The 25624-nt window shown below is 38.9% G+C and overlaps 2 long non-coding RNA genes across 2 annotated transcripts; both read right to left on the minus strand.

Moving 5' to 3' along the window:
- Positions 1-5928: 5928 nt before the first annotated feature.
- LOC133741456 (uncharacterized) lies at positions 5929-7333 on the minus strand. Its single transcript, XR_009861935.1, has 2 exons — positions 6962-7333; positions 5929-6232 (listed from the first exon to the last, which is right to left on the minus strand). It is a non-coding gene; the product is annotated as an uncharacterized LOC133741456 (long non-coding RNA).
- A 6630-nt stretch (positions 7334-13963) lies between these two features.
- On the minus strand, positions 13964-18262 carry LOC133741462 (uncharacterized). Its single transcript, XR_009861939.1, has 6 exons — positions 18191-18262; positions 16652-16764; positions 15834-15896; positions 15286-15399; positions 14375-14569; positions 13964-14258 (listed from the first exon to the last, which is right to left on the minus strand). It is a non-coding gene; the product is annotated as an uncharacterized LOC133741462 (long non-coding RNA).
- Positions 18263-25624: the final 7362 nt, after the last annotated feature.

The raw sequence follows: 25624 nt of genomic DNA on the forward strand, positions 1-25624 counted from the left end.
CACCTGAAAGTTTTTTCACTTTCTCTGAAACTTTCGAACCCTAATGACTCTCACTCCTTCCAAATCCTATCTCTCTCCCCCTCCCTCAAACCCAAGCCCCCCCCCCCCCCCCCCCCGACTCTCACTTTCTCTCTCTATAAACTATGGAGAATATGTTGAACAAGCTACGGACCAACCCCAAAATCAATGAAGATTTCGACAGTGGTATCTTTCCCGGCGGCGTCATCACTCTCGCCTCCTCCATCGTTATGCTTCTGCTCTTCTTCGAGGTCGTACCACAGCATCCCTTATTCCTCTTTTCCCTTTGTTTTCTTCTCTCTCTCTCTAATCAAAAAGGGGTTCTGAAACGCGTCGAGCCTTCCTCATCGCCTCCGACTCTCATTGCCCTCTTCGACTTGGTTTATGAGGTACCTTTTCTTTCTCTGCATTTGCTTTGCGATCTCTTTGCCTTTGCTTCCTTTTCTCTTATGTAAAGTTTGCTTCTTTTGATTACATGTTATTGGGTCACAGATCTGGTCCTTTATCTAATTGGATTCTTTCAACTCTTATTGAGACTGTTGCTCACTCTGCTTAAGATCTTCAATCTCTACAAAGTTTCTGTATCCTGTGCTTATCATGTTCTTTTAACTTATGATTCGGTTTTCCCCCTCAAAATATGAAACTAATTCGTAATGTTCGTTGTTGTTTATAGGTGTAAAGGAGTTTGAGGCAAGGTGGTTTGGATGGGCAGGGGTAAATGTGCCAGATGATATTGGACAGAGGGCACTTACTAAAGCTCTAGCTGAAAAGGTTCAAATTCTGTACATGGATTTTTATTTCTCTATTCATAGACATAGATCCAACTCTTTTTCACTAATTGCGAGGTGATTGTGCTTGAACATTGTAACACACTGTTTCACTCGTACTGTTGGCTGCAGAAGTGTATCCCCGTCTTCCTTGATGAGGAGATTGTTCATCAATATTACAATGGCTATTGCAACAATATTTTGTGGCCCCTTTTCCATTACCTTGGGCTTCCACAAGAAGATCGACTTGCTACCACTCGGAGTTTCCAGTCGCAGTTTTCTGCATATAAGAAGGCAAATCAAATGTTTGCAGATGTAGTTAATGAGCACTATGAAGAGGGTGATGTTGTTTGGTGCCATGACTACCATCTTATGTTTCTTCCAAAATGCTTGAAGGAATATAACAACAAAATGAAAGTCGGTTGGTTTCTCCACACTCCCTTTCCTTCCTCTGAAATTCATAGGACACTGCCATCACGATCAGAGCTCCTGCGCTCAGTTCTTGCAGCTGATTTAGTTGGGTAAGTATTGCTTACATTCTGCTCAATATGATTTACTTTGCTTAAGATAGTTGATACAGAGTGCCGCAGCTGGCATATCCTTTGATTTCTCAAGCTTGGTAATCTGTGAATATACATTGGGAAAGTATTTCATGTTTCCACTAGCATAATGTGCATACTATCTATATTAACTGCCAAAATCACTATCAGTGTTGGGGATTATGCCATCTGTCAAGAATATCAACAAATAACTGATAACTCTGTTGCAAGGCTTTGATCCTATCTGACCATCATGCTTGATGCATAATATTAACGTTCAGCCATGATAATTGTTTGCTCTTAATGTGCTCAAACTATATTCTATTGCCACATAATTTTCTATTACTGACCATGATATGTGGGCATCACATGGCTAGAAGCCCCTAATTATATTATTCAACATGTTCTTATTTTCTTTTTTTTAATCAAGTAAACTAATACTGTTGTTTCTCTCTCAAATAATGTTATGATTTATGAAAATATGGAATAACCATCAATGAGTGGTAACCTGTAATAGGTTCTGTACTGTTATATTGTCAATCCATTTTTGTTTCATCACATTATGAAATGAGTTTCAAGGCAGATATTTTCAGCCCTATTTTAATGACCAAAATGAAGAAGCAATAATTAGCATCCAATGACTAGGAAAGGAATTTCTGTTGTTGACTGCACAAGTTAACAATTAAGTCATTAATTAAGTTAACAATCAAAATTTGGAGGGAAATTTTGATTGTTTCTCTTGATGGGTTTTGCTTGTATCAGATTATTGGTTCAATTTATTGATCTTCTGTATCCTATCTAATTTAGCTCTTTGAAGTCGTATTATATGGTCATCACACAAGTTTTTGTTTGAAGTCGTATTGGTTACTAATTAAGTGATTCTTTGCAGATGACAACAGTAATAGCTATTGAAGATGTCCGTAGAGAGGTAAAAATACTGAAAGCATTATCTAGACATAAGAATCTGGTCAGATTTTATGATGCATTTGAGGATGCCAATAATGTCTACATAGTCATGGAGTACGTGTAATTTTTCTTTTAGTCTTATTCCTTCACACCAATTTATAGGAGTCAGCCTTGTTGGGACATCATTTGTATCGTTGTTTATGGTTTAGTTTTATGAACACACACACACACACACACACACACACACACACATATTAAGCCTAGTCTTAGAACTGAGAAGAATGAACACTTTTGTTGGCAGAAAAACCTGTTTTGAAATTTGATATGATTTTCTCTCATTTCTTTCACTTTCAGGTTGTGTAAAGGTGGAGAACTACTGGATAAAATTTTGTCCAGGTAGATTTATATTCTTTATATTGAAACTTGTGGTTGGGCACTTTCAGATTTATGATTTCAGTTTGATTTATTCTCAGTAACTCCTTGTGGCAGGGGTGGAAGATACACAGAAGAAGATGCTAAAGTTATTGTTGTGCAAATTTTAAGTGTTATTGCCTATTGTCATCTTCAAGATGTTGTGCATTGAGATCTAAAGCCAGAGGTACAACTACATTCAGAGTTTCTACTTTCCACTACTTTGATGGAATAGTATTGAAAGTCCCCTCCACATGTAGTTTGTTTACATCTTCAGTTCTCGTCCGAACCTATTACCAATAACTCTTTTCATATGACTGCTTGGCAGAATTTTCTTTTTGCCACAAGAGAAGAGGATGCTTCAGTGAAGGTTATTGATTTTGGTCTCTCCGATTTTATAAGGCCTGGTAATGCTTCCACATACTATTTTTCTTGGCTTCAAGAATGTGGTACTGCACTTTGATTCATGCCTTGGACTTCTTTTGTAATAGGCTAATAGCTTCTTCCAATATGTATTGAAAATCATAGTTGTTTTGAGAATGAATATACACAAGGGAGACATGAGCATTTGAGAATCACATGGTTCTGTCTTCAGATCGGGAAAAAAATGGCATTAGTTAAGTCTTCCACTTAAGAAATGGGGACCAGCTAGCTTGTTATGTCTAGTATGTCTTGTCAATTACATAGCAATGATATTTGTAGACCTGATATATAGTAAGTAAATTATATAGACTTCTAGAGAGAGATATATCTATTTGAGTAAAATAATAAGGGATGTTGATTGGACTTTGGGTTTGGTATAAGCACAAGGCTGAGAAAGAAAAAAGAACAAAGAAAACAATTAATCACAAGGTCGTAAGAACTTACATCCTTCTTTGTTTGCAGTGTGTTAAAATTACTTATGTATTGATTGTTCATCTTATATTTTGTTCTCTTTTACACTTGGCACATGATTTTGACAAAATACTTTATATTTCCAGAAAATATGAGGAGATCTGTGCACCCCTGGTTGAAGAATTTTGTTACATTACTTATAGGGTCCCTTATTGATAACACATGTTTTAAGGAAAGAGGTAAGACTTTATCCTACTTTGAGTGAACTGTGGGATTTTACCCAATGATTGTGACTTATATGTTGTTTTATACATTTCTAGTGGGCAGTAAAGGCGCGCAAATCATATAGCCAAATTGATATTGACGAGGTGTGCATTGAAGTGGCTGATTCTATACAGAGTTTGGTGTAAGACTTTTGGCTTCCATGATTTTGAGTAAGGCTAGTTTTTGCTTAATTTGAAGCAAAGTTTGGTGTAGAACGTACTTTTGTAGTTGGTTGCTAATATGTTTCTAAGCTAGCCTTTGTAGGTTTTGCGTTTTATTTTGTGAATTATGTTGAATCATGAATTTGGAAAGAAAATTAATGGAAAGCTCCAATTTTTGGGTGATGAGAAATGTATTTCTTTTTCCAGCAACTAGATGAAATCGATGTCCTATGATTATCAATATATCGAATTGTAACTCAAAACCGATGAAATCAAAACTACTGCACATCGATTTCTCGATTTCTAATCACCAAACAGTAATCTATTATGAACATACAAATCACCTACCATGGAGCAAACCGATGTGTGGTCAAAAGGTGAACATCGGTTTTGGAAAGCAAAAACGATGTCTTCAATGAACTAACACATCAGTTTGAATAAAAATAGCCGACGTACATAATACCATTGAACATCGGTTTACTTAATTGGAAACGATGTTCTGTCTTAAAGGAAACATCATTTCTGAATAAAAAAACGATGTAGAATAAAGATGCAGACATCGTTCCTAGGAAAATAATGTGGCAACCTACATGTAAAAATGGCCACGAACAAACAATACTCATGGGAACTGATGTCTACAAGTGTACTGGACATCGCTTCTGGAATAGAAATCGATGCAAATGTTCAAGTAGGTATTGTTCGACATATATTTTTTTAAGCATAAAATGTGAAAATATGAAGAATTAGACATACCAAACATACAAAAATATGATGATTATAACGATTATACATCGATTTGTTTTTTAGAATCGATGTTGGTTGTTGTCTGGGACATCGGTTGAAAACGTGCTTATACTGATGTCTATACTTTTCTCTACACCCACTAAGACATCGGTCGAAAATTAGTTTAACATCGGTCCAGAACCGATGTCTATGAACAAAATTCTAGTAGTGGGTCAGCCCATTATATAGATTCAGCAAGCAGTACAAAAATGAAACACCCCTAAGGGGTCAACAAAAAGACTGGTTTCTCAGAGTACCCTGAGATTCCTATTCTAAAACAAGAACAATAACCCATTATACCCCCAGTACACCCACATTTTAAACAGTTCACACACTTGTATTCACTACTAGAATTATAGCCTCAGACATCGGTCAAAAACCGATGAGAAACAAAAACCCAACCGATGTCTTTGTGGGTGATGAGAAAGATCCGGAAAATGCAGACATCGGTTTTTAGCCGATGTCTAGTATTCGGGTAGACATCGGTTCCTTATTATAAACCGATGTAAATAGGTTTAAATGATAACAAACTTGCATGTTTTACTATTGTTAAACCCACATTTTATTGTATTTAAAGCTTAAAGAAATATAGATTATATAACACAAGTTTGCGTTTTAACATCGTTATTGATTTAAGAACCGATGAGTAATACTGTTACAGACATCGGTTCTCATAAACATTTCTTGTTCTTAATGATTTTGAAGCGTAATCTGCCACATATACCGATATATTTACTTATATTAACATCAGTGTGTAACGAAAAAACGATGTTAATAATCTATTGCACATCGTTTCTATTCAAAAATCGATGTCTGGATATTTTAGTAACATCGATTTTCATTTCGGAACTGATGTCTGGATATTTTAGTAACATCGGTTTTCATTTCAGAACTGATGTCTGGCACTCGGTAGTATATCGATTTTGACAATGAACCGATGTCTGGATATTTTAGTAACATCGGTTTTCATTTCGGAACTGATGTCTGGCACTCGATAGTATATCGTTTTTGACAATGAACCGATGTCTGGATATTTTAGTAACATCGATTTTCATTTCGGAACTGATGTCTGGCACTCGGTAGTATATCGTTTTTGACAATGAACGGATGTCTGGATATTTTAGTAACATCGATTTTTCATTTTGGAACTGATGTATCTGTATTACTGGACATCAGTTTTTATGGCTAAAACTGATTTCAACTTTATATCTAGACATCACATTCTATAAAGAGGATGATGTCCACAAAATAGAACTGTGATTATAAATTGCAAATTGGGGTATTATATCCGACATTCATCATCCTTAACAGTTTACAAAATGGGCAAAATAAAACCCCAATTCATGCACCTATATACTACAAGGCTAGCCTAGCAATTAGTATTCTTGTTTGTTCATAATTGCTACAAAAAAGTTAATTAAAAGCTAGCCTAACTCAAAATCAAGAAACTGGTCAGAACCTACAGCAGAGTCTGTAAGTAGTCGGCTACTTCAATGCGGACCTCGTCAAGTTGTTGTTGGGTATACCCTTTCCGATCCTTTACCGCCCACTACAAGAGGCAAAAAATTAAACTTGTGAAAATTCATGTTGCAAACTCACAATATAAGCATCAGAAACCCAAAAACGTGACAATGTTAAACAACACTCCCTTAAAATTCCCTAACGACAAGGTTGCCATAAACATTTCATGACAAAAAAAAAAAAAAAATCAGAAATGGCAATGCCATCAACTTCTAGAATAAAACTTCTCGGCTCATTAGTGTCTTAAAAAATCGGTACATGAAGAGATTCATCCACTAGAAAGTCCCAGACAACTAATGATTAACGCAACCCACTAATGATTTTTCTGCAGAGTAGATAAACACTTGGAACCATTTCAACGGTCCCGGTTTCTACAGCTCTATGTAAAATCTCTCCTTGTAAGTAGTTGCTTTCATTATGAGAAACAACCAAGAAGATATAGCATATAACAACACCAATAGAACTGGGATGCAAAATCTCAATTTCTTAAAAGCACACCAGAAAATGGATGCTCTATGTAGAATCTAGCATAATATAATCAATTCAAAACTAAAACTAGTATGCAGACATCGAATTCATCTGTTCAATTCCTGGCATTGGTCTTCTTAGCACACAAAAGGAAGCAAACTGAAACCTTTTCACAAACCCTAAACACTGGATTACCATACCATCTCAAAAACCCCAAATTCACAACAAGAAAAGAGAACCCAACAAAGCCCCACACATCAATTCTGAAACAGAGAGAAAGAAAGAGCACCTGAACACAAGTGTCCGTCATGTAAACGCCGTCCAAGTTCGGCGAGGAGGAAGAAGAAGAAGAGGAAGGGGCTTCTTACAACGCCGTAAAGGAATAAAAATGAGAGCTGAGAAGCCTCTGGTTCTGCCTGATTCGACCGCCAAAGTGCGCCGTCAAACGGTGAAGAATCAACTTCCTCGGAGCCATGGTGAAGAAGATGCCTATTCCTCTCAAAACCAAAATCAGAATTAGAATATCAATCAGAGTACGCCATTAAAAAAGCTAAACAAAGGTTCGCGTCTCTGGTCTTCCTACGTCGACAGCTCTCTAATGTCTAATCGCCAAGTCGGTACTCCTCAAAAATGGGTTTTGGCTTTCTCGTGCCCAACACAACCCAAAGTCACGTGCTTTACATTCCTGACGTCTTCAACTATATATAAATTTATCACTCACATCTCATATCACGTAATACCAAACCTCAAAAATATCAGAAGTCTAGTCTTGGTGGATCTTCTACAGCCACAAAGCCCAGAAACCCAGATCACAATTCACGACTTTCATCGTTCAAGTTTGGATCTTTCCCACAAAAGTACCTTCTGCGCTGCATAGCCAACCATGAACAGCCCTCAATGCAGCTCCAAGAGAAACTGAATCTGTAGAGGGGTAGAAAGAAACAAAACTATTAAGTTATATTGATTTTAATACATCAAGCAAAACTTAAACCTTTTAAAGCAGGACACCAGTATCAAATAGAGCATCCATATAGTTCACTGTTTCATACTTTTTTTTTTTTTTTTTTTTTTTTCTGGTGTGGTTTTAGTACTTATGTATCACAGAATTTGGCTTTGTTGAGTATTCAAGACTCAGACGTAAAAGAATTTGGTAATTAACTAGAAAAGAGGAGCTGACACCACAGGATGTACAGTGCTTACCAGATCTACGAACTGTGTACAACTCACATCCAAATACACACGCTGCAATGTACAGGAAGGCACGATTCACTGATGAACTACCAGTTGCTATCAATCGTTTTGGAGGAGAAGGCACTCCATATCTTTCTGCATGACCTCGCAAAGACATGATCTGGCCTTCTACTACTGCTCGAGCCTGGAATCAGTAAATTAAACTCTCTTAGGAAGATTTCATGTAGAATGTCATCTACCCATGTGAACAATTGCTATCTTAAACAACAGACCTCATCAAATTTCGGATCAAACTGCTGCTCCACTTCCTGTACAGTCACACCCTCCAAAGTGTCACCGGTGAAATTTTCAAGAATGTAGCGATGAAATCCAACTACAAGCATAAACTAGAGTTTAAGTACTGCTATTAAGAAGTTAAGACTTAAATGGATATCCCTGCATTCAATATATTAGATATTGCCACCATCTGAAACAAAAAGGAAAAACAACAAAAGAAGACAAACAGGAAAACACTTGTGAAACACTGATGTATTGTCAAAGCTTTCTTAGTAGCAGACATTCCAATTGACTATATTTTGTTCATGCCCAACCAATAAAAAGCAGATAATAAATTGTGGCTGAAAAGGAAAAATAGAAATGCAGAACACCAGAATGAAAGCAATAGAGACTACAGGACTTAGCAGAACAGACTACTTCAAGGTCAGCAGTCACAATCATAGATGACAACAACAAATCCCATGTTGAAACCATTTCTGCCATGCTTATCAAGTCATGGAGTGGCAGTGTTTGAAAACTGAAATGTATCTATTTCCCAGACATAGCTTTTCTTCTTCTTTCTTTCTGTTCATATCCAACATCAAGGTTCATAACAAAACCAAATGTTCCTAACTGATTGTTATTGACCACTAAAAGATCAATGAATAGAGCAGAAGCCAACATTCAAATTAGTAATTACCCTTTCAGTTTACTTCCATCAAGGTGTGTGCATGTGATGAGATAACGTAAACATCAAAATAAACAACACCAAAATCCTTAACTTACCCCAAAAACTAAATATCCTCTCTGCTTGTCTCTATTCAAAATCCTATTATCCAAAACTCAAAGACGACAGCAGTACTCCTCCCAGGTAGATGCAGAACAGCATCAAACAACTACAATGAAAACCAAAGAACAACATCAAACCACTATAACAAAAGCAACAAACCAATGCATGAGAATTCAGAAGGACAAAAAGAACAGAATGGACAATCAAATACCCAGATTGATGCTCTTCTTTCCATTTGACTAGAAGAAGAGGAAAATTACAATAAACCATAGCTAATAAACTCATAACACACAATGATGATCATTATAAGCAAGAATAACTACCGATTTGTATAGTGATAACCCCAGAATAGCAGCCAATGTCAAGACAGTCCTTGCCTTCAAACCACTCCTTGAAAACCTTCAATCTACGATCTTCCTCTGCAGATTGACAGCCAACATGTGCAAGAACTAAAATCAAACACAATCAACATGCACCAGCTCAAAATACCACACATTTAAGCCATTCAAAGACAAACCCAACTCAAATACACAAGAATTAAACAAAAAAGACTGAACTAATTTAGATCAAAACCGGACAGAAAATCAGTATTGGTGGTAACCAAGAGAAGAGAGAGAGAGAGAGAGAGGACCTACGAGACTAGACGTTGGAGAATGACAAGCTCAGGTTGGCTAATAAGCTCGAGGTCAGATCGGATCTCAAGCTCGAGGTCTGGAAAACTAGATCGGGGACTCGGGGTCAGAGCGAGGCAGGGGAACTCGGGGTCAGAGAACGAGGTCGGGGACTCGGGGTCAGGTTGGAGGCGGCTCCAGTAGGCTTAGGTTGGAGAATGAGGTCGGGAGTCGACGCAGGTCAGCTTGGAGAAGGAGGTCGTGACTCGATGCAGGTCAGCTTGGAGAATGAGGTGAGAGTCGATCGTTATTAGCTAGGGTTCGAAATTTTAGAGAAAGCGGAAAAAAATACTAAGTGTGGGGGGGAATGAAATTTTAGTCCCCGCGTTCTCAAATTTTTTAAAGTTAGTCCCTCCGCGTTTTTTAAAAATTTTCCAACGAAACCTTTCTCATCGTTTCAGTTTGTGACTGATGTCTATAATAACAATAGAAATCGGTTTTTTCACAAACTGATGTTAGCACGATTTTTAACATCAGGTGCGATCCTGACCGATTTAATAGTGGCAATGTCTAATGACATTATTCTAGTAGTGATTCCAAACAAACATCAGCAATCTTCGAAGTAAGATAATAAAAAAACCTCAGAGATTATGATCTTTGCGGCCTAACAAAATTAAATAACAATAGGAGATGTTGTCCTGGATCCCAAAACTTTATAAGAAATCCACCAGGATCCCAAATTCGAATCCAGAACAGAATAAGTCCACACTCTGCAGCCTTAGTCAACCCATCAGGGCCCAAGCCCAAGTCAGGAAAGTAGAGCCAAGCCCACACCCAATTAGGGTTTGCCCTTGTAGCCAACGCAATAGTGACTCTGCTCTTGCTGCCATCGCCGCACCAATCTACCACCATGCCTCCGGTCAACCGGCTCCAAGGAACCAGAAAGCTTCTGACTCCAATACAACCAGACGACCTAGGCAGAGAGAGAATGCCGACATACCCCGTGCCTTCAACCTGCTGGTAACGAGAGTGTGAACCAGTCGATTTAGCTAAACCAACGTCAATGCCTCGGAAACCGGACCATCCAAAAGGCAGATCAACAACTGCCCATCTGCATCTTTGCCTCCAGACAAGCAACAGATGCTGAATAGCCAGAAAACAACCACAACGGAGGTGCTGCATGACATACGTGGAGAGGAGACTCGAATAGGGTCTGACCCGACCTAGATGAAAACTTTGATCCCCTTCACCATGGTCGAATCAGATTAACCTGCGCTTGTGGTACCGTACCTCAACCTTTGAGCCTCGCCCGCCTTGGTCTCCATGAGCCCCCATTAACATCAAGAGGCAGAAACTCTGGTAGAACACAGGCCACTATGTCTACCAGCCACCATGGCGCAGAAGGAGTCTGCGACAGAGAAGACATAGTGCAAGCCTGTCTTGATTTAGGAACCCCCAAAGGAGACGCCATAGGTGTACTCCATACGAGATGAAGAGAGGTATAGAGAGGTCAAGCCCGAGGGCGGCGCTCTCCCAACCCTAGCAGAGCTCTGCTAGGTCGAAACATTTTGGTCTATTTCAATTTAAGTATGATCTTTATATGGTGTTCTTCCGAGAACTATATATGTAGTTAATTTGCAACTTCTTTTGACACATTCATATTCAGTACTAGCTGTTTGCGCGCGAGTCTACTGCTTGCTTTAACTACTAGTGTTTCAAGCTTTGGGTAAACTCGAAAATGTAGAAGCCAAAAATTGTGGCATGTACTTGGCTGAAGTGTATCAACCCTTCCAATGATCCCCCATGTGAACAGTTTCTATCGTTTCTTTCAAAGATAACAGAAACAATAACTAATGACTCCCAATTTCTCATCTACATATCTTTTTCTTAAATAACCCGAGATAGTGCTCAGAATAATGCAGGAAATTCCGCATTATTAGTGGAAATTCTCTTATTTTTCAAAGCATGTGTTCATCAAGGCTACTTAATAATGCGCACATATTTCTTTGCATATCATACATATCTCGGCGAGTAAGATTTCAAAATAATAAAATATTAATTCATGTCTGCTCCAATCTAGAAACAATTATATTGGACATGCATTAAGTGGGTGTTTTTAATTACAAGTAGTGATTTTCACTAAGGGCAATGATATGGGGCCTCAATGAGGCTTAAGATTTGTGGCCTCAAATCTTAGGTGGCATGCCATATAAGTAAATACAAATTTTATTTTCAATTCCACATAATATATCTTGCCACATCATACTATTGCAACACCAACTTTACCTTTTTACATTTCCTTTTAAATGTTAGGGGGTGAATCAATTACATTAATGAATTTAATTAGGTGACGAAAAAAATATCGGCTATTAATTATGTATTAATTTAAGAGATATGTCTATAGATTCTTTGACCAATATTTTTCTTCATTTAGTTAAATTTTTTCCTTTAATTTTTCTTTCCAAATGGTATTAATACATTGAATTATGTGCCAAGAAATAGACGTTAACTTTTCTTTCCAAATATTGATTAATTTCCTCCCAAAAAAAATAGCATTAATAAATTGAATTTGAGAAATACTTATGTCTAAATTTCTAAATTAAGAGGTAAGAAAAAATTCTCACGTTAGCAGCCATTAATTAACATTTACAATCTAGATATAAGGGAAAAACAAACAAAAAATAATGAATTCAGATCTAACGTTTAAACCCTACATACATAAAGAGAAAACAATAAAAGAATATATACAATCATATGAATATGTATTTTTCACATTATATTTCCAAAATTTGCAGGAACCCAACAAAGGTTGAATTCATATACATGTGTTATGCAAATCTATTAATCGAACGTACGTGCAAATCTATTGACTGAATTACATGAAATTTTGTGTACTCTTGATTGATGTTGTTTAAATCTAAGCATGAGTGTAATGAAACGAAAAAAAAAAAATGAAAGAAAGCCAAAATTTTTTTTCTTTAGAAGAAAGCCAAAATAATTTAGATTCATTAGATTTTGGAAGGATAAGATGGTCTTTTTATCAAGAATTACATAGCATGATTTGACAAATAAGTGATATGTGTGGATGACATAGCATGACACCTAAAATTGAGGCCACAAATCTTAGGCCTCATTGAGGCCACAAATCATTTTCCTTATAATAAATGTATAGAGCCATCTCAACAAATTAAGTTAATTAATCAAAAATGCATGAGACAACCATATCTTTTTCCAATTTTTTGCTTGCGATGAGAACAATGATTGATTATCCAACACAACACCAAACACGCGCACGACAGTATAAGAAGCCTGCAGCTAATTGTTATAAGGGGCAACAATACAAATTCTCAAGCCTTCCCTAATTTCTTTTTCCCCTTTGGCTGTGTGTGGAAAGATAAATTTGGGCCCGTTTGATATTTCTTTTTAAGAGATTGACCAAAAAAAAAAGATATTTTTTTTTAAGAGTGTTGACACCCAAAAATCCAGCTAACAAGCCCAATTTATGCTTTAAGCCCAATTCATATTTCAAGGCAAATTACACCCGCGAACATCATGCCACGCACGTGGACCCAAGCCACATTCACGCACTTGGGGCTTACAAGAATGGGTGTGGTATGGAAGGTAACGGAATTGCATGAAGCCCGTTATTAGTTTTAGGCTCGTTGATAATTTTGGACTTGGGACCAAAATTCATGCCCAACGGCCTAACACTTAATACGGGTAAGTGAAGAAGAGAGAGAGCCCAAAAACCCAAGCCCAAATCCTTTAGAAACAAACAAAATAGTAAATGCTAAACATAGGATTCTTGATCCTAGCCGCATAACATAATCCCATAATCCCAGCAGCACATAATCCCAGCAACACAGCAGAAATCTTGGGATTGCAATCCTAGCAGCAAATCCTGCCTAAATTATGGCAGAAAATCTGCCCAAAATCTCATAGCCCTAGACACAACTTGACAAACCAAAACACATTGCAAAATCCAGTACATGCATTTAACCCAAGCCATCTCTTTACCCAGCAGTAAAGACCTTCCACCGAGATTCCTTTGGCTGCTGGAATTGCATATAAATAGCTATGTTACTAACCAAGCAGAGGCAGAACGGATTGTGCTAGCAAGCTCTCTAGCACTCTTCTTCTCCCATGCTGCCTCTCTCCCACACCCATCCATAGTTTTCCATCATTCCAAACTCATCTTCTGTCCAAACCCCCTTATCTCACAAATCTCAACCATTCTACAACACTGCTAGGACCTCTTCTTCTCAAACTCATGCTTTTCTAGCTCCCACGCCACACGCATCTTGCCAAGCCTCTTTTGAAATGATCAATTCACTGCCGTGCATATACAAGGAACTGTCGGGAAGAACACAACAGCAACCTTCCTAGGATTCTCAGGTCCTTCGAAGTTTGCTGGGCCTAGTCTTCGCTAACTCAGACAAAAGGGCAAAGTTTTGGGTCCTTACCCATGAATATCCACTGCCGTACAACTCCGATCAAAGTGCCCCCTACATTTTTGGCGACTTCACTAGGGACTAGGCTGTGTTTCCACCGCAGCTTCCTTAACAGCAGCATTTTTCTCCAGAAATTTTCCATGCTCACTTCAAACCAGTCATGCTTTATCACTGACAATATGTATCAGATGAAATCAAGGGGAGCTCTCTTGATGAACATGCAAATACTCAATGCCACACAAGCTTGTTGCTTATTGCATTGACTATGAGTCTTTAATCCACGAGTTTCTGTAACAGGAATCATGAAAGCTGTCAAAATCAAATTTATTCACTCATTATTCAAGCTTTAATATTGAGTGAACAAATTAAGAGTCCTATTACTCAATCTATAAAAGCTATCTCACCTTGAGGCTTCAACAAAACCAAACAAGCCACCACAAATAACCTCATCACCAGTTGATGCATTTCTTCTAGATCTGATAAGGTTTGAACCTTCTGCCTGGAAATTAGGCCATGATTCCAGCAGCTAACTTCTTCCTTGCTGAACATATGTCACGCCGAATCTTGAGTACCACTGCTGGGAGCAATATATAAACATCCTGCAAGCATCACAACCATTAGCACCACAAAACTACCTTGCTTTTGTTTAGCCATTTTTCAAGCATTTTGAGCCTATTTACTAGATTTTTCATAAACCTTACAAACAACATGGAAGACAAAATATCAGTCCTTATTTGTGCTAATCCCAGGCCTAAATCAACTCAGTATACTCAAACTCAAAGTTATCCTTTTTCTTTCAAGCATCATGCAAGAATACTTGGGGGCTTTGCTTAATGAATTTCAAAAACATGCTGTGATTTAACCATGGCTCCCTCCATTTCATAGCAGTGCTCTATGCTTCGAAAAAAAAAAAAATCATGCTCTTATTCCATGGTAGGATGATAATTTTCTTGAAACTATCCATGCTTTTGTTGTCACAACACCGCCAGATACAGTCAAGCAAAACAGCAGCAAAAGGTCAAAGTGATGCAAACAAGCTTAGTAAGAAGAGACTTTTTTTTGTTCTTCACTTTTGAAAAAACCCAGATTCAATTTCATACTTACTTACTCTTTTGTGAACCTCTGATTTACATCAGAAAATGATATCAGTGAAAGTAAGTTTTCTTTTTCTCCTCAAAAGGCCAAATCTAGCTATTGAAAATTAAAGAAATCACATTTTTTCCCTCTTCCTCTCATACTCTGACACTACCTCTTTCCTGAAAATATTTATCTTTTATCTCAAATCATCATGTCCTTACAAGGTTGAACCGTTTACCTGAGGACTAGGCTATGATTCCAGCAGCTAGCTTCCCCCTTGTTGCAACATATATTAAGCTAATCTCTGTTCTTGTTCTTTACAATCACTGCTGGGAGCAGTTTATTAACGCCCCTGCAAGCATTACAACCATTAAAGCTACATGCATAACAATCTTACTATTGTTTAGCCACTTCTTGAGCATTTCAAGCCTATTTGAACATACCCTTTCACTGAACCTTACCAGGAAGCATAAAAGATAACCTCTTCATTGTTGATGCTTATACCAGGCAATAATGATATTCTAGATATCTTATACCTATATCAATCTATATGTCTAGCTAACATAAATGTGAAGCTACAATTCTATAGAGAAATACTCTTACAAAAGCAACATGCATATGTTTTCTAATCTAAAACCCAAGCACACATCAGTGGTCATAAGCACAAGCCCCTCACACTTCTCAAGCGATATTCATTGCCGGAGAACACGCAAGCAAAAGTTAAATCTTATACTTTTAATCAGGCTACTGCACTTGGGGGCTGATGAGTTGGTTCATGTTGATTACCTTAACAGCAGCTCATCCATCCTAAACTTTTTAGCCTCATATTCATGCATCAAGCTGATCCATCTGAAAGCAAAAAAATATTCAAATCAGGCAAAATCATTCCCTTTACATACCATAACCAGCACCAAATTACATTGATATCCAAATCTTGACAACACCACAAACAAATCCACTCTCCACAATCAGTCATACCATTTCAATTCATTGCATAGCTCAAGCGTACTGATTTAAACCAAAATCAATACATCACGCATAGACACTCTTATAATCAGGCTTTTACCATTTGCATCACTCAAGAGTACCTTTCCAGATCCATACGCCAAACCAACCAGCAACAAGCAAGTTGAAGAAAAGAAGAACTACTATATTATTGACGGATCTCATGCATATTCGTATCAAGCACACACATTCAAAATTTACAATCTTATTTTGAAAATAAAGTCTTTCAAGCATGCAGAAGAAGTGAAAAGAAACTTCAATAGCAACATTCATTATATTCAAAAAAAGAATTCATGCATGAAGACAGGAGCAACCAAGCAAAATGGATTGAGCATCATGCAACTCAAGCAATGTCCCAAGCAATTTAAGTTGTTCAAGGTGCTCAAATGTCCTGAAAACTTCAAGAGAAAAAGAAATTTCATTGCTGGAACAAAGCCAAGACTGTAACGTTGCTTATTCATGATCAAGTTGCTAGTAAATCATGCAAGTCACCACTCACCGCCATGCTAAAAGGAGCTCGAAAAAAAAACAAGCCATTATGCCCAAAATAACTCAAATATTCTAAGCTGTTCTAGCACCAATATTACGGTATTCACTACCTTGCAGGCCTGAAGCTCTGAGATCAACAACTCAACCCATTTTACTGCTGGGAATAAAGATGACGTCCAAATACATCCAAAAAGAAACTGAACTTTTAGCATGCTAATCCTATCTGACCACAGAAGAAAAACAATTCAATTCAAAGAATTTGAGCAAGCAAGGTATCATTCAAACTCAAAGATCAACAAGCACTTATTCAAGATTCAAGCTTCCATGTGCTACTGATTTCAGACGATCAAGCATACAAGCATGCTCTCAAAACCAAACACTGAACCATCTTCCCTTCAGTATCCTAATCCACCTCCTTTACTAAATTCTATCCATTATCAAAATCAAGCATCTAGTGTCCTTCCCCTTCATTTTTGTTTAGATGAAGAAAGTAAACACTTCTAACCATTTTTCATTACACGTTGTCTTTATGTCCTCTAAGCCAAAACAGCTCACCATCATAATCAACCGAGCATACATACATGTCATTAAAGCTTGTACTAAAGCAATTCCAGCAGAAGTTCATGCAGCAGCTGCATTTCCTACTAAATCCTAATTCAACAATTTCAAGCCATGCCAAGCCGGTGATTAGTCGACAAGTAATTAATCGACATAAGAGTATAGCCGGAACATGCTAGCTATATCAAATAAGACCTGAACTTAAATCTCTATTATATAACTCAAGCATGAATCACGACCTGCAAGCAAACATGACAGCCTTTATGCATGCATATTTGTGGTATTGTGTCACTGCCGTGCTACGTGCAAAAGATTGGTTTTGCTCGAAGTAAGGTATACGTGGGGGCTTGGTGAAAGATGATTCATGATGAAAAGCACATGCCTATAGTCTATTGATTCATTGGAAAATGGGAACTAGAATTTAAGGCTTCCAAGCACCCTACTGCTGGATCAGTTCTAATCACTTTCTGCCCATTCAAGGCATCATGATTTAAAAAAAAAAAAAAAAACGGAAAAGAGTCAAAGTTCTTATGATGTTTGAATAATCAAAGATTCATCTACACAATGCCAAACTCATGCTCATGCCACTCATACTTCATGCCAAGCTCATACTCATGCCAAGCTCCTTGTCAAGCCAAGCGGATTCACGACCAAGAGTAACAATTCAATACTTGAACAAGCTTATGTCAAGCAAAATATTTTAAGCATATAAGCATACAAACACCAATCATGTCAAGCTTCTCTCTAAGGTCATGCATCCAACAACGAACTAACAAGCATACAAAGGCAAGTCATTCCAAGCTCGAATCTTGCAAGATCCTATATGCATCGAAAACCAAGTGAGAATCACGCCAAGCCATTACATCCAAGCACATGCTTTCCAACACTAATGCACTCTCATTTGACCATTAAAGAAACTTGAGGAAGTCACAAGCTTATACCATCAAGCACATGCCTACGACGTGCCCAAGCATAATGGTCACTAATTGAATCTATTCAAACCGAAACAAGCAAGGCGGACATCATACAAGCTCATGCTCTTACCAAGCCAAATTCCTTACATGACAACAAATTAATCAAGACATGTATACCTGGAGAGTCAAGCAAGACAATGCGAAAAACCAAATTGCCAAACGCTGCTGTAAAAGCAACACGAACCACTGCCATGCCATATAATTCAAATCAATAGTCTTTTCCAAACCATTTTGTGATAATCTTACTTCGTTAAACCAACATGCTAACCTATTTTTAACCTTATCCATACCAAATTTTTTCTAAACAATCTCTTGCTGTTGTGACAACCTCTTATCACGCTAGCTAGACCAAATCTCGATTCTTCTTAAAATGACCAGACCTAGTTTCAATAACCAAAAGCACCTTCCTATCAAGCAACAAATGCTTCTAACCCTTTAAACAACCATCATGCCAAGCTAATACCTAGAACACCTCATGCATATGTCAATCGGATCATAACCAAGACAGCCATGCCAAGCATACAAACTTCTCTCTTTCAAATGAGTGCGTCCACCAAGTAACCATCTGCTAGCTCAAGCCATCAAAAGCTCATGCCTAGAATATGCCCAAGCATGACTATCACAAGTTCAATCGAAACAAAAGTCAAGCCAAGCAAAGATATTTTTTGTTTTACAATATCAAAGCTAATCAAGCAAAACCATGCCATGCAAACCATTGCAAATTCAAGCCAAGCAAATTACTGATAAAGTGTCAGTAACATGATCAAGCCAAGCTAAGAAAGTTACAATACCAAGCCAAACAACGCGATGCTATATCATTCATTTTCACAATTATAGCAGTAAAATAGGAAAGGCTCACAAACGGCTAGCAAAAAAGGACTCACAAAGGCAGGTTACATCACAGTCCCAGCAACAAAACAAAGTATGTTATGTGATAACTGCAACAATTAAAACAAGCCACAGAAAAACATGCCATGCAAATTCATGCTATTAACTTCAATTCTTGACAAGCAATATCCATATTCATATACTATCAATCAATCGTTGTGATTATTGAGCAAATTCAAATCCCAGCAGCAAGCATAAAGAGTTCACCACCAGAGAAAAGATCGACCAATGTTTCAATTGCATTCAAGAATACAACTTTGAATAATCAAATGCAAGCATATTTCACGAGAAGACTCTTGTATGGATGCTCACCTGGATATCGTGACGACCACAATGCAGCGATTTAGCCTAGTAAGCTAATTCCCAGCAGCCAATCAAAGCAACGACAAAGCTAGCACCACTGCAATAAAGTCAAGGTTGTGTGTGGTCAATGTGTTACCACAACTACCATAAGTCATACAAATCCACAGAGAACATGCTAAAATAAGTAAGCAAGCCAAAGCCAAGCCACAAAGAAATCCTATACAAATGAAAATCCTACATGAAAGCATTTATTGACCTAGAAGATAACACCAAGCAAGATATAGCAAAAAGAATGTATATGACTCATATATGCTAGTCAGGCACATGATCATGCAAATCTGTGACAATGAAGGAAAAGCAAGCTAAGCAATTCAAGCAAAAAAAATTCAGTTACTGTGATCAAGTTAAAGCTCACTTCATTGCTGTGTTCAAAGCTTCCACCGTTTACTGACATCTAGTTTATCATCGGAATAAATACTCTCATATCCTGTGTCATTGGCCTCTACTACTCCACTACTGAAACAAAAGCTGCCGTAATCAATTTTGTGAAATCAGAATCCAAGCACAGGGTATCTCATCTGAAGCAAAAAATGTGGAGAAGTCATACGCACAAGCATTTATGATCCAGCAAGCATTAATTATACAAGCTTTCACATGTTATGATTTCAACATCAAGCATATACCTACTCTTAATTCAAATTCCAACCTGTCATAGATTTTTGCTCCAACACCATTACATATACAGATCCAAATATTGCTACCCATACACAATTCAGCAACCAAATTCATACTCTGAGTCTTCACTACTCTACACAAGCATCTACAGCCATACTTCAACATCAAGCATTTACATATCCGGTCTATCACCAAATTTAGTGCCCATTCTTCACATCAAATATTATCATTTAAATGTCCCGTACATATATCATTAAAAGCCCAAAATCTTGAACCCAAGTTATTAATTTCTCCCTCAAAGCATCACAGAGAAAATCATACCTGATTTTCTAGAAGAAGAATCATTGTTGAGATGGATCTATAAGGTGTAGAGGCAAACAAGAAATCAATGAAATTTGAGCCCAAATATGTCTAAACCCTATATCCTTGGCAATCACGAGAAATTTCATGCTTAATACATGGCATATTAGCCTAACTCTATGAACCAATATATCATGCCAAGTCCATGCTAATACCAAGCTTGTGCTCATGCCACTCGAACATCATGCCAAGCACATGTTCGTGCTAAGATCATGCTCAAGCCAAGCAGATCCACGACCAAGAAGAACACGCCAATACTTAAACAAGCTTACGCCAAGCAAAAGTAATTTAAGCATACAAGCATCCGATATGCATACACAAGCCATGCCAAGCTCCTCTCTTAAGGTCGTGCTTCTACCATATAACATATGAGGGTCATGCCAAGCAACCAAGCTCATTCTTTTTAATGCTGACTCCCTCTAAAAATACTTAAGATGGCCACAAGCTCAAGCTACGTACCAAAGCACACACCCAAGCAAAGCTACTACATGCCGTTCACACTCCAAGCAAGAAACCAAGCAAAACTAAAACCATTGAATTAATATGGCCAAGCCAAGCTAAGAAACATGATTTACATGGTAAATAAAGCCAATTAATACCATGCTGCATCATGCTTTATTGCAATCACGGCATTAAAAAAAAAAAATCCAATGGCAAAGCATACTATACAAAGTGATGCCTATAATCAAAGTCAAGCAATTCAGCCATACATAAGAGTGAAGTGAATCAGCAAAGTGTTAGAGGAAGTATAAAATTTCCGGATTTCTAGCTAACCGGTTCACAGTTTTGTTCCCAAGATGGTATATTTAAGTGGTAGGGCTTGATGACAAGAAATTCAAATGCAGTATCAAGAGTTATTCTCATTCAATCAGTTGCCGACATTGTTGAGCAAATTCACATCACAACAGCAAATAAATGTCGCTGAAGCAACAAGCAGTCACGGCAACAAATTGATGCAAAAACCAAAATACGTGAAACCCAGCAAATCAATCACAACAACAAATCAATGTCGTTGAAGCAACAAGCAATCAATGCAGCAAATTGATGCAAAAACCAAAATACGCGAAATGTAGCAAATCAATCACAGCAACAAATCAATGTCGCTAAGCAACAAGCAATCACGACAACAAATTGATGCAAAAACCAAAATACGCAAAACGCAGCAAATCAATCACAACAACAAATCAATGTCGCTGAAGCAACAAGCAATCACAGTAGCAAATTGATAACGCGAGAACCAAAATACGCTATAACACAGCTATTATCATCGCTAAAATAGAGAAGGGGAAAGATAGAGATAGCAGAGGAATAAGAAGCCTATACCCAGCAGAAGGAAGTTCGACCCAGCAAGCCTATAGAGCAATCTTCATTCCATTCCTTTCTTCCAGGCGCAAAATCTGATCAAGAAGCCTAAAGATACTCTACCACATGCTTGACGCAATCAATCTATTCTGTAAGAGGCTAAGGAGGTCGTGAACATGATTTCTCATATCAAAAGACTGTGAATGAAGACAAGCTCCTTTCCCTCAAAATTAAAAAACTGACTTTTGAGGAGAAAGACGTCTTGTGAAACAAAAAGATGAGAAAAGCCTAATGGATTTCACGGGCCAAGACCACTTTCCTAAAAGAAAGGTGATTGGAGGCTGAACTCTTTCCTTCTATGAGTTCGATGATGACTAGCATTTGTTTTTCAAGCTGAATAAGTCGTAGCTCATATTTGGAGGATTTGCAACCCAACATATCTTTCAAGCCAATATATCATGCAATGAGTCTTTGGATTGATTATGTAGCCTGCAACATGCTTGCACGACCTACATAATCAAGGAGGCTAATGTTGACACCCAAAAATCCAGCTAACAAGCCCAATTTATGCTTTAAGCCTAATTCATATTTCGAGGCAAATTACACCCGCGAACATCATGCCATGCACGTGGACCCAAGCCACATTCACGCACTTGGGGCTTACAAGAATGGGTGTGGTATGGAAGGTAACGGAATTGCATGAGGCCCGTTATTAGTTTTAGGCTCGTTGATAATTTTGGACTTGGGACCAAAATTCATGCCCAACGGCCTAACACTTAATACGGGTAAGTGAAGAAGAGAGAGAGCCCAAAAACCCAAGCCCAAATCCTTTAGAAACAAACAAAATAGTAAATGCTAAACATAGGATTCTTGATCCTAGCCGCATAACATAATCCCATAATCCCAGCAGCACATAATCCCAGCAACACAGCAGAAATCTTGGGATTGGAATCCTAGCAGCAAATCCTGCCTAAATTATGGCAGAAAATCTGCCCAAAATCTCATAGCCCTAGACACAACTTGACAAACCAAAACACATTGCAAAATCCAGTACATGCATTTAACCCAAGCCATCTCTTTACCCAGCAGTAAAGACCTTCCACCGAGATTCCTTTGGCTGCTGGAATTGCATATAAATAGCTATGTTACTAACCAAGCAGAGGCAGAACGGATTGTGCTAGCAAGCTCTCTAGCACTCTTCTTCTCCCATGCTTCCTCTCTCCCACATCCATCCATAGTTTTCCATCATTCCAAACTCATCTTCTGTCCAAACCCCCTTATCTCACAAATCTCAACCATTATACAACACTGCTAGGACCTCTTCTTCTCAAACTCATGCTTTTCTAGCTCCCACGCCACACGCATCTTGCCAAGCCTCTTTTGAAATGATCAATTCACTGCCGTGCATATACAAGGAACTGTCGGGAAGAACACAACAACAACCTTCCTAGGATTCTCAGGTCCTTCGAAGTTTGCTGGGCCTAGTCTTCGCTAACTCAGATAAAGGGGCAAAGTTTTGGGTCTTTACCCATGAATATCCACTGTCGTACAACTCCGATCAAAGTGCCCCCTACAAAGAGGAAGCACGTGTCTGAAAATATTTTCTTTTCTGTACTTTTGTATGTTTTTTTTTTTTGACAGAGTAATAGATATTTCATTTAATCCCAAAGCCAGAACGACACTTACAAATAAACCATATAAGTGTACCCTAAATCAGTGGTCAAGCAGGTAAGGGAATACGGGTACCATCCACTAGTACAATGATGCTCATTTGAATTTTACGAGCCTACACAACTACAAATCTCAACGTACACTAAGAAAACTATTTCGAATCTCTCTTCGTCAACGCACTCAATTGTGGTACTCCAAGAGATTCATTAACTTAGTGTAAGAAGAAACAATAGCAATATAGACTAAAGCCCACTAAAAAAGCAGGCCTAAAATGGGACAAAACCCATTACTTTCCCCAAACAAACTAGGGAGTTACTGGAATTTAAACAAAACCTTAAAAACCCTAAAGCCCAAAAGAAAACCCTAGCCCAAGGTCCACACGTGGCCCAGCCCATTCCAAGCATCCCTTCCCTGTGCAGCACCACCGTACACACCAAAACTCGCCGCCAACTTCACGCCACCGTAAGCAAGCCTGAGCCACGACGCCTGAAGGACGATCACCAGAAAGCACCAATGAAGCCTGAGCAAGCCAGCCAAACTTGGATCGCCGTCTCAAGCCACTACCAGCTCCCCCCGAAGTAGCCATCCCCGCCGCCGAAACCCACCTCACGCCGTGAATCGCCTCCCTCAAGATGATGTCCATGGCCTCCATGGCGTAGAGAAGAAAGATCACGAACTACACCGCCACCACAGTCAAACCTCAGGCCAGAAATCCCTAAGCCAATAGGGTACTAGCCCAAAATCATTCCCGTCCAGCAAACGATACAACAACAGTGAGACAGAAACCGCCAACGCCGTCATCGACCGCCGCCGGACGAGAGGAAAAGATCACGGGAGTCCGACTTCTCCTTGCCTCCAACTCGTGTCCGATGGGGATTCCTTAATTCCCGAGCTGCATTTTCGCTTTTAAGAGAAAAGATCTTCAAAGTCAGTAGACACGTTTATTGTAGGCCTAGGGGGACACCTCTTGGGTGTAAGCACTATTAACAATTACTTTTGTATGTTATTTTAAAAGTGTTTTTGAGTCTCTTAATAAAAACAATCTCAAATAGGTCCTTAACTTAATTTAAAAATTGAATTAGAATCATATAGTAATAGCGGTCATCTTTCTTTGCCATAAAATCTCAAAATTCTCGACACTACTGTAAATGACTATTGAACATAATCCTTTAATAGTAGTTTATTTGAAATGACTAGCAGAGCTCCGCTAGGGTTGCGCAGCCGCCACCTCTGGGTGAAGGGTTGCAGTACCTTCCTCCTTGTTCAAAGGGGACATTTTCCCTCATCTTCTCTGGTGATGGATTCATGGAGTAGGGACATTGCTGTCCCTTCTTTCTCATTGCTTTCCATGATAGAGCGTTGCGGCTTGCTGATTCGCTCGGTACAGGGGGCGACAGACTATCCATCCTCCATGGCGGCGGATCACTGTGGTGGGTGGTCGAGGCCATGGCGGGCGCGACTCAAGGTTGGCGATAAGGATAGTGCTAGATCGGTTCCAGCCTTGGTGCGGTTGGGTGTGCGAGTGTTGAGAAGCCCGGATCAGCGGAGTAGGCGTGACGCGGCGTTGCCCCGACGATGGATGGCAAGATGCCTGGGCATTCTCCGGCGAGTATCGGCAGACACGAGTTTGGGCTTTCTCCGGCGGGGAGGAATTCCGTTTATGGACCGGCAGATCCATTCGATCTGGGGCTTATCTTCTCCAGCTTGCTTGGTAGGCTCTTCCAGGCTCGTTCTCCCCCAGGCGGGGCGACGCTCGGTGGTGCGGCGATTCGGCTCGGCGGTGCGGTGGGATGGCGCATGGGTGCCCAGTTGTTCGGGTGTCCACATCACTCCCAGACGGGCCGGAGCTAGAGGGCCCAAAAGTTTGGGTGCCCAAAGGATATCCACTTGGGTCTGGGTTTTAGTTATGTATGCTTTGGCAATTTTCACTCTGAACTCAGGCCGGATTTGGATCCGAATTTGGGACCCGGGTCGCACCCAAATTCGGATCTTGAATCCGAGATAGTTGCTCATTTTGATATGGTATTGGTTCTGGTTCTTAGGAGTTCGTTTGCTAATTTTCGAGTTTCTGACACCCTCGGTTACTTTCGAACTCCTGGTGAGCGAATCACCTCTCCTAGGTGATCATATCACCGGTTACGGTTACGGTTACTATTACATTTTCACTGCTCTCGTGACATATGCAGTGCAGCGATGTCGTTCGGCATCAAGTCACATCTTGGTTACCTTTCATTCTAGATGCGTCTGTGCATCTTGTTATCCTTTATTGTTCTTTCTTCATTATAGATGCGTTTGTGCATCTTTTTATGCTTTATTGTTTTCTTTCGATGCTTTTGCATCGCCCCATGTACT

This window comes from Rosa rugosa, chromosome 1 (genome assembly GCF_958449725.1).
Source record: "Rosa rugosa chromosome 1, drRosRugo1.1, whole genome shotgun sequence".
NCBI classification, from domain to species: Eukaryota; Viridiplantae; Streptophyta; class Magnoliopsida; order Rosales; family Rosaceae; genus Rosa; species Rosa rugosa.